We start from the raw sequence: 10,256 nt of genomic DNA on the forward strand, positions 1-10,256 counted from the left end.
TTAAAATTAAACAAATATCTAATTTCTAATGTTTTATATGCAGATTAAATAGGTTAAACTTTTGTCTTGTCTCCCAAAGCCACAGGAGGGCTTAAAATAATGCAGCGCATTAAATTGCCAACGCAAAGGAAATAACTGTCTATAAAAAGAAAAACGTGCATTACGTCTAGATTAACTCATGAACAAAACAGCATCATGTATTTATGCATTGCTTAATACAGAGAGCCGAATCAATCATCACACAGATTGCCTTTAAAAACGTATGAGACGCAGTGAAACGGAATAAACCTCCACAAATTCGTGACGTGTTTTCTAAAAGTTTAAACTTTTTTAACTTTGCATGGCTACATCTCTGTGGTGTTTTTACACCACAGACAAGGTTGGAGAAGAAAAAAATATAATTATATTTTCCTTAAAATGTTCTTCCTAACTTCAGGCCTTATTCTCATGTCATATATAACTGTGATGTTCTGCAAAACAACAAGCTTTAAAACACCTTTTTCTTACTGGTGAAAATCAGATGGTCAGATCTGTTTTCTCTCAGGTACATCGCAGTGAACATTACTACATCACTCTCGTCAACGTAGTCCATATCAACAACAAAAATATATCTTGACTCCATATAGTGGTTATTTTGGGAAAATCCCAGGTATTTTGAGCAATAGGATTATAAAAAATATGTGCTAATATCAAATTAAATTAAGTAGTCTATATAAAATCTATCAGTACTTTTTTACTTAAGTACATAAAAAATCGAGTACTTTTGTACTTTAATTTGAGTAAAATTGAAAAAGGAGTACTTTTACTTTTACTGGAGTAATATTTTATTATACGTATCTGTACTTTTACTCGAGTACTTGATTTGTGTACTTCGTCCACCACTGATAATTCCAGATTACAGTCCAAACATGGGTAGGCTTTCACCCATGCATTCATGTATAGATTAATTAGGTAGGTGTGCACACATTGTTGTTACAAACAGCACTCAATAAGTTTATACAGTTCTATGAGTATATATGGAGTCGATTTGTGTCCATGAAAGTGTACATGTGAAGATCTATTTTTTTTCTATACTATATTAAGGGTTGAAAGGTTCCAAAGGCTTTTCAGATCTCTATTCGTGTTTCAAAGATGAATGCAAGTCTTAAGAGTTTGAAATTACATAAGGGTAAGAGTGAGTAAATGACCATTTTCATTTAGAGTGAACTATCCTTTTAAGTGTATTTGAACTCATATGCATGTATATCTCTCTCTTTTGATACAGTAAAAAGGCAGAATCCAGAATTTCAGTGGACAGGAATGAGTTTGTGTGTCCAGTGTGTCTGGATCTCCTGAAGGATCCAGTGACGATCCACTGTGGACACAGTTACTGTAAGAGCTGTATTACAGGCTGCTGGGATCAGGAGGATCAGAAGAGAGTCTACAGCTGCCCTCAGTGCAGACAGACCTTCAGTCCAAGACCTGCTTTAGCTAGAAACACCATGCTGGCTGAAGTGGTGGAGAAACTGAAGAACACCAAACTAAAAGCTGCTGTTCCTAATGGACCTGGAGACGTGGAGTGTGACATCTGTACTGGAAGAAAACACAAATTTGTCAAGTCCTGTCTGGTGTGTCTGGAGTCTTACTGTCAAACTCACTTTGAGCGTCATGAAGAGTTTCGCTCAGGAAAGAGACTTGACTGAAGCCACTGGACGACTGCAGGAGATGATCTGCTGTGAACATGATAAACATCTGGAAATGTACTGTATCACTGACCAACGTTGCATTTGTGTGCTGTGTATGAAATATGAACATAAAAACCACAACACTGTATCAGCTGCAGCACAGAGAACAGAAATACAGGTATGAGCTTAAAACTAGACTCTGATTAAATAATGCTGACACTTGTTTATTTGTGCTTCACATAGTGCATTGAACTTTACAGAAAATGGTGGAAAAGCATTCATCTTTTTTTTATAGGTAACAATCATTGGTAAAGTATGTTTTGTTAAAGCAGAATTTAATGGAGTATTCAGCCATTGTTTAAAAAAATCAAGGCATGAAGCAAATTAATTATGCAATGACAGAAACATTTTCTATTCAGTAAATCTGGCTGAATCTAGATGATTATAACATCAGTTTATTTTTTTGTATCGAACTGCAGCTCCATTACACAGCAGAAACATTGAGTGTGAAAGCTCTGTCTGTGATAGTTTCACTTTTATGATACTTATACCTGTGAAATGAAACAGGCCTTATGCTTCATGTTAATTCATGTATGATGGTGGTAACTGATAAGTCCCTCTATATTCCTAAACCGCCCTACCCCACTTTTATTGGATTCATATGAAAATGCAACATTTACTGTTATTCATTTGTACTTCAGAAACGGCTTAAGGAGACACAGAAGCTGTTCCAGCAGAGAATCCAGCAGAGAGAGAAAGATCTTGAGCAGCTGAGAGAGGCTGTGGAGTCTCACAAGGTGAGTCTGGAGAGGAAGAGAAGTTTGACTCAGTCTCAGTTTGGACTCTCATCTTTCAGACTCACTGAAGCTCACTGTGTGATTGTGATGTGTGTCTAACAGCGCTCTGCACAGACAGAAGTGGAGGAGAGTGAGAAGATCTTTACTGAGCTCATCCGCTCCATTGAGAGAAGCCGCTATGAGCTCATACAGCTGATCAGAGATCAGGAAAAGCGCACAGTGAGTCGAGATGAAGGACGACTAGAGCGACTGGAGCAGGAGATCAATGATCTGAGGAGGAGAGATGCTGAGCTGGAGCAGCTTTCACACACACAGGATCACATCCAGTTCCTGCAGGTAACACAGATCTAGAAGAACAGGATCATAGTGGACTTGAGCCAGATTCTGGTGTGACTATTGTTTGGTATCGTTTGATTTTTATCAATTCCGATTCTTCTTTCTGTCATCTTTTTAATGCCTTTTATTTTATTTGATCTTTTATTTAAACAAATTTTTAATAATGTTCACCAAAATCAAGTTAAATCTTAAAATCTGTTCAAATTGATTTTTATTTTCATGACCATTTGCCTGTAAAACATTGAGGAATTTGAGTGTGAAGTCCCAAAACAGGAAGTGATGCTGTATATTAGCAATGCTTCAGCTTGTTCAAACCAAACAAAACCTTACCTTGAAACTGTCACCAACCTCTCAAAATCATAAATGGCTTTGAACAGCTTTTCCTTAGCAAATCTACTCAAACCTACCACTGATCTGTTGACTTGTGAAATGAACATTTAGGTTAAGTCATCCAAACTATTTACTACAAAGTTCTCATATAGCATAGCAGAAAATTTTTGCTTTCATGTGATAAAACGAATATGAGAAAATTGTAGCTGATGCTGTGAAAGCGCTGGATTGAGGTGAGCTACTAAAGATAAGTCAACAAGTCAAGTCAAGTCAAGTCACCTTTATTTATATAGCGCTTTTAACAATACAGATTGTGTCAAAGCAACTGAACAGCATTAATTAGGAAAATAGTGTCAATAATGCAAAATGACAATAGTAAACACAAATTTTTCAGTTAAAGACAGTTCATCATTGAATTCAGTGATGTCAACATCCAGCTCAGTTTAAATAGTATCTTTGCAATCAAGTCAACGGTATCGCTGGAAATGAAGTGTCCCCAACTAACAAGAACTGCACAAATGTGATATTAGTACAGGTTATTGGGTGAAGTATGGGGCTGATGAGTTCCCTTTCGATATGGTTTACTCACATTGCATGAACTTAATGCTACGGGGAAACTCAGGTTCTCCGAAATACTGAAGCCTGATTTGATAACGTTCGTGTAGCTGCACAACCAAATGGCATTTCAGCTTGCCAAAACAGGCGAGGCTGCCTGCCTATACAAGTCTGCGTTGAATGCCATTCATCAGAATCTTTTTCCTTCAGCACGAAGATCATCTCCTCGCTGGCTTCCAAAGAAAGAAAATGAAGAAGGCTACTACTTGCCACAGAAAAGCCCCGGTAGCGGAGAGATGCTTCACTCAAGCAGCGCATCTTGCAGTTTCCACTCTATTAGAACAAATTTTTAGTGCTGTTTGTTACAAAATGTCACGCCACAAGTGTGGCACATGCAGGGCTCCCCTGCATGCCCTGGACGAGCACAGTGAGTGTGTCACTTGCCTGGGCTGCACCCATGCTGAAGCAGTACAAGACGGACCGCTCTCACTGCGAGAGCATGAGTCTCACCTCGCTACGCTTGTGGATTGGTTTCTTTCACGGAAGCGGCCCCACCCCTCACACTCACTTGTTTTGTTCCTCCCAGGAGGATTCCCCAGTGCTATTACCCGATGAGGATCTACACCCCTTGTCAGAAGAGATTGGTTTGGTCTCTTTTGCTGTATCCGAGGAGGATGCTGCTGAGGATGTCATTGGCAGCTTTTGATGCTGAGGATTGGTCATGCTCCGTGGAAGCCTACACTGCAAAAAAATGCTTATCTTAGTCTTGTTTCTAGTCAAAATATCAAAAAATTCTCAAATCAAGATGCATTTACTAGATAAGCAAAATGACGTGAGATATTTAGTCTCGTTTCCTGGAGGGAAAAAACCAACTAAATTAAGTGCATTTTGCTTAATACAAGTAAAAATATCTAAAAACGACGAAAATGCTAAGTAAAATAAGCCTTTTTTGCAGAGTACATTTATGGGCCCACAATGGCAGCCTCCCGTAAGGATCATCAACATTATTTGAGAGGCCAAATCACCATCTACTAGACGCCTTTATGCCCTCAAGTGGTCCATATTCCCTTTGACTTGTGACATAGTGTCCTTTATACAGGAGCCGCTGGATAACTCCTTCCATGCTCAAAGTATACATGGTGGCCATCATAGCAAACATGCTTTCGTGGCCATCCAGTCAGTAGGAAAGAATGAGTTAGGCATGAAGTTCTTGTAGGGGGCCAGGAGACTGAATCTGTCTTGCCCTCATACCATTCCCACCTGGAATCTATCCACAGTCCTCAGGGCCCATTGAGGCCCTCCATTTGAGCCACTACAGTAAGAGAATTGGGACCCCTTTCACTTAAGACTGCCCTCCTGCTGGCTTTAATGTCGGTCAAGTGAGAGGACGATTTGTAAGCATTTTCGGTGAGTGATTTCTGCCTTGGGTGTGGGCCTAAGGAATGCAGAGTGGCCCTTAGCCAAGGAATGGCTACATGCCTAAAATGCTTTCCACTCCGTTCACAGGTTATTACCCTCTCAGCTCTTCCTGCTTCGGAGGATGAGCAGCATGTGCACTTACTCTGTGGAGTGCTTTGTGTGCTTCAGGGGCTGCTCTAAAGGGCTGCAGGTTAATTATCTACTATCCAGTAGGATAATCTTTGCATCTTAACCGGCATTAAGATGCAAAGATTATCCCACTGGCTAGTAGATGCCATAGTGCTGGCTTATGCCTCAGTGGGCTTACAGTGCCCCATTGGAATAAGAGCCTATTGCACCAGGGGTATGGCCTCCCCCAGGGCCTAGTTCAGTGGAGTTTCCATTAGTGATATCTGTGCAGCAGCTGGCTGGTCTTCGCCGTCTACCTTTTCTAGGTTTTATAACCTGAATGTCCCTGCCCTTCCGGAACAGATTCTGTCTGCTTAAACTATCTCTGCCCCTGCTGGTGGTCAGGCCTGTTAGGGTCATTTTTGCCCTGAGGACTCTGGTCTCATGGCCTAGGTCTGACTGATTCCAGGTTAGTTTTGCCCTTATATTAGCCCACACAACCAGTAGGGCCCTCACCTTGAACACCCTAAGGCTTGGCTCGCAGGATGACTTTTTGTTCTGCAGTTGTAGCACGGCGCTATTGGATTTTGTTCCCCATAGCAACTAAGATAACGCAATGTGAATGAACCGTATCAAAAGGGAATTACTAACATAACCTCGGTACCCTGAGATAACAGGAATGAGCACTGCATAGTCCATGCTGTCACTTACGTATATATGCAGATGTCCCCACATTTATCAAATCAGGCTTCAGTATTTCAGAGAAACTGAGTTTCCCAATAGTGTTAAGTTTAGCCAATTTTTGTTCCGGTTGTCGCAGGGAACCAAGGTTACATTAATTACCGGAGCATTTTATTTCTGTTTTCTGTAGAGTTTCCAGTCTCTCTCGGCACCTCCTGAATCTAAAGACAGTGGAAATGGAAATGACAATCCTTCCAGTTCTCTCTTCTCTTTTGATGGCCTGAGAGAATCTGTCTGTCAGCTGAGAGACAAACTGGAGGATTTCTGCAAAGAGGAGGTCAAAAAGATCTCTGACAGAGGTAAAGTCCTGGAGATTCATCTGCTCTCATATCATGTAGAACATCATATAAGAAATGTCTTAGCAATGGATGCAGGATCATTTTCTTTTGACATGAAAATCACACTGTTCATGTCTGTTGATTTCCACAGTCACATTAACCAACATTGTTCCGAAGACCAGGAACGACTTCCTACAATGTAAGTCACTAAGAAAACAAGCAGAAAAACTCACTGAGTGTGTTCATGTTCTTCCTGTAAAAGTGAAAGAAGATTTTCATAATTGATGATGTTAAAGGGTTAGTTCACCCAAAAATGAAAATTAGCCCATTAATTACTCACCCTCAAGGCATCCTAGGTGTATATGACGTTCTTCTTTCAGACGAATCCAGTCGGAGTTATATTAAAAATTGTCTTTGATCTTCCAAGCTGTTTAATGCCACTCAGCGGGTGTTGCATGCATCAGTCCAAAAGAAGTGAAATAAAGTGCATCCATCCATAATAAAAAGTGTCTCACACGGCTCCAGTGGGTGAACAAAGGCCTCCTTGAAGAGATCAAAACAAAACAACGGTCACTAATTAGAAGTACAAATCGAGGATTTGTAAAGAAGAATGTCGGAGGATTTTGATATAAGCCAAGAGGAGACTGGTTTTCCTTTGCTAAAGTATGGAAACTTTGCTTCATTTGCTCCTGTTAACAAACGTTGGTTTTCACGAGACTCACCGGCGCATGCGCAACGCCGACATCTTACGTCATCCTCCCGGAGCTGCTTCCGTGTACTGTTGGCGCAAGCTACATTAAAGTGATTATTACGTTTTGAATATGGATATTTTTCTTACAAAAACGCATCGATTCGCTACAGAAGGCCTTTGTTCACCCCCCGGAGCCGTGTGAGACACTTTTTTTTATGAATGGATGCGCTTTATTTCACTTCTTTTGGACTAATGCACTGCAACACCCACTGAGTGGCATTAAACAGCTTGGAAGATCAAAGACAATTTTTAATATAACTCCAATTGGATTCGTCTGAAAGAAGAAAGTCATATACACCTAGGATGCCTTGAGGGTGAGTAATTCATGGGCTAATTTTCATTTTTGAGTGAACTAACCTAACCCTTTAATGATGATTTGCTCTAATATATCTGGTCAGCTGTACTGAGACACTGATGATATACTGAACGTGAAGAGTTGAGCTACATGTAAAGATTAAAAAGATTCATAATTCCTTATTCTGATTTGTTTTATCTCTATCAGATTCCCATCAGCTCACTCTGGATCTGAACACAATAAATAAACATCTCCGTCTGTCTGAGAGGAACAGAGTGATTGCTAACACTGACAATGCGCAGCTGTATCCTGATCATCCTGACAGATTTGATCAGTGGTTTCAGGTGTTTTGTAGAGAGAGAGTGTGTGGACGCTGTTACTGGGAGATTGAGTGGAGTGGTGATGTGTTTATATCAGTGTCATATAAGAGCATCAACAGGAAGGGATTGGGCAAGGAGTGTGTGTTTGGACGTAATGGTAAGTCCTGGAGTTTGATCTGCACTCCCTCCAGATATTCATTCATTCACAATACCATTGAGACTGAACTCCCTAAAGTGTCCAGCCATAGAATAGGAGTGTATGTGGATCCCAGTGCAGGAACTCTGTCCTTCTACAGCGTCTCTGACACAATGAGCCTCGTCCACACCGTCCAGACCACATTCACTCAGCCACTCTATCCTGGGTTTAGGGTTGGTTCTGGGTCATCAGTAAAACTGTGTTGATGAATCAGAAGAGACTGACGAGAGATTCTACCCATAATGCTTTGAGCTGCATGATAAATCAGTAATGCCGAGTTCACACTGCACGATTTTCAAACTCGTCGGATCGCCGTTGTTTTCACACTGCGTGATTATCTGGGGTAGCATTCAGTTGCTGCTGTGTTCACACTGCACGATGGAACGACGACAGGAGGTTTCACACTGCAGGACTTTACAATAGGAAGAATTGCCGACAGCTCTGTCTGGTGCAGGGTTGCCAGGTTTTCGCTACAAAACCCGCCCAATTACTACTCAAAACTAGCCTGAAAATAGCCCAAGTGCTTTCGAGGGGGTCTCCCAGTAAAAATCGCGTTTGGGGGGTAAAATACACATTTTTTTGGCAGTGAGATGTTACAGAGTGTTGTCTTTTCTGTTCATTACATTAATACTACAGATGAACTTCTGTCACTGAAGTATCTACTTGAGAAAAGCCCTACCTATGCCTCTGTGTTGTGTTGATGGAATTAGTGATTTAGTTTTTATTGTGGTGTCACATTGTCAAAACTTTGTCTTGTGTTTCAGTAGGTTTTTATGTTGTTCGTAGATTAACTTTAACATAATTCACAAAATCTAATTCCACCTGTGATTCAGTTTTGTGATGGCATAAAAGAAATGTCCCTTAGGAATCCTGTTTTGTCACTTGACCAGAAACCCAATAAAAATCATAATATCTTTAAGAATCAGGTGATCTTTTCTATTGACCCAGCATACTTTACTAAGTTATTACCATCTCCTTCACTGGACCAAGACACTAGCAAAGCAGCTGAGGCCAATACCGACTGTCTGCTTTAAAGTTCATGATCGTAGAGAATACAGTCCTCTTTCTGCCATTTGAACTCAGTCAAATAAGAACTTCTCACTGCTGTTTTAAGTGCTGTAATGAACACAAATTATTATCAGACTAAGCAGAGCAAAGACAGTAAATTATGAAGTATAATGATTTAATAGAGGACACTCATTAGGTTCTTCTGCATATAGCAGCTCGTTCAGTGACAAATGGCCCATGTGACCTTCCTGAAAGATAAGTGAATCCCACCGAAATATGACCTCTGTCATAGATGCTGTAAAGCTGAGAGAGGAAAATGTCCCCCTAGAATCCAGACGGGTTAAACTGGAGAGGGGATGTCTATGAATTGAAAATCCCTAAAGCAGATCCTACGGAGGAAACCATTTTAGAAGATTATAGAAGCTGAGATGAGACAACAGCTACATACACAGAAAATTATATATGAAAAATACAAAGAGTAACCTCTAAGAAGCAGTAAATGCTCCGTAAATAAATGTGTACTTGTATTGTACTGATCCTCCTAACATACTGCTAACATGCATCTATTTGTCTATGCATCTACTTTATGTCTGCATTATGTCTGTACTTTCTGTACTGGATGTTCCTGACACCAAAACAAATTCCTTGTGTGTGTAAACACACTTGGCAATAAAGCTCTTTCTGATTTCTGATTCTATTATCATGAAATATCTCCAATCTCAAATATGTGTAAGTAAATGCATTTTGCACCTTTATAGATTGTTAGTTTTTCTATAATGGGTGATGGGCAAAGTAGCCTAATAGTGTAATCTATTAACTACACATAAAAACCCATCTTTTTACTTAAAGGCACAATATGTAATTTTTCGCCGCTGGAGGGCGCGTATTCAAAACAAACAAATAGAAACAAAGGCGTAGTTTGATGACGGCGTGACTGAGTGTGGAATCATGGGAGTTGTGGTCTTCATCCCCACAGCCGATGCAATCCGACGGGACTCGGGCAGAAATCATGTTCATGGATGAGCTAATGATTTATTAACGTAGTAGAATGAAGCAGGGTGAGGCTGAAAGCTGTCAAAGTGAAACGAGACGCTGAACGAGCGTGATACACGGCTCGAAAGCAGCGGAGCTTTTATTATGCCACAGTCGACCGCTTCCGCTCCTTCCGGTCGTGCGTATGTGGGGTAAAGCAGCGGAGCTTTTATTATGCCACAGTCGACCGCTTCCGCTCCTTCCGGTCGTGCGTATGTGGGGTAAAGCAGCGGAGCTTTTATTATGCCACAGTCGACCGCTTCCGCTCCTTCCGGTCGTGCGTATGTGGGGTAAAGCAGCGGAGCTTTTATTATGCCACAGTCGACCGCTTCCGCTCCTTCCGGTCGTGCGTATGTGGGGTAAAGCAGCGGAGCTTTTATTATGCCACAGTCGACCGCTTCCGCTCCTTCCGGTCGTGTGTATGTG

At 40.9% G+C, this 10,256-nt stretch overlaps 1 protein-coding gene and 1 pseudogene across 2 annotated transcripts in view; both read left to right on the plus strand.

Annotated features, from left to right (window-relative positions):
- The window catches only part of LOC107680184 (tripartite motif-containing protein 16-like), a 35,388-nt pseudogene extending 27,341 nt beyond the window's left edge, over nucleotides 1-8,047 (plus strand).
- Nucleotides 1-10,256, plus strand: part of LOC107680186 (gastrula zinc finger protein XlCGF57.1-like) — a 398,670-nt gene that overhangs the window by 199,483 nt on the left and 188,931 nt on the right. The gene's annotated exons all lie outside the window — the stretch shown is intronic.

The sequence above is a fragment of the Sinocyclocheilus anshuiensis genome, unplaced genomic scaffold, assembly GCF_001515605.1.
Source record: "Sinocyclocheilus anshuiensis isolate Anshui unplaced genomic scaffold, SAMN03320099.WGS_v1.1 scaffold492, whole genome shotgun sequence".
NCBI classification, from domain to species: Eukaryota; Metazoa; Chordata; class Actinopteri; order Cypriniformes; family Cyprinidae; genus Sinocyclocheilus; species Sinocyclocheilus anshuiensis.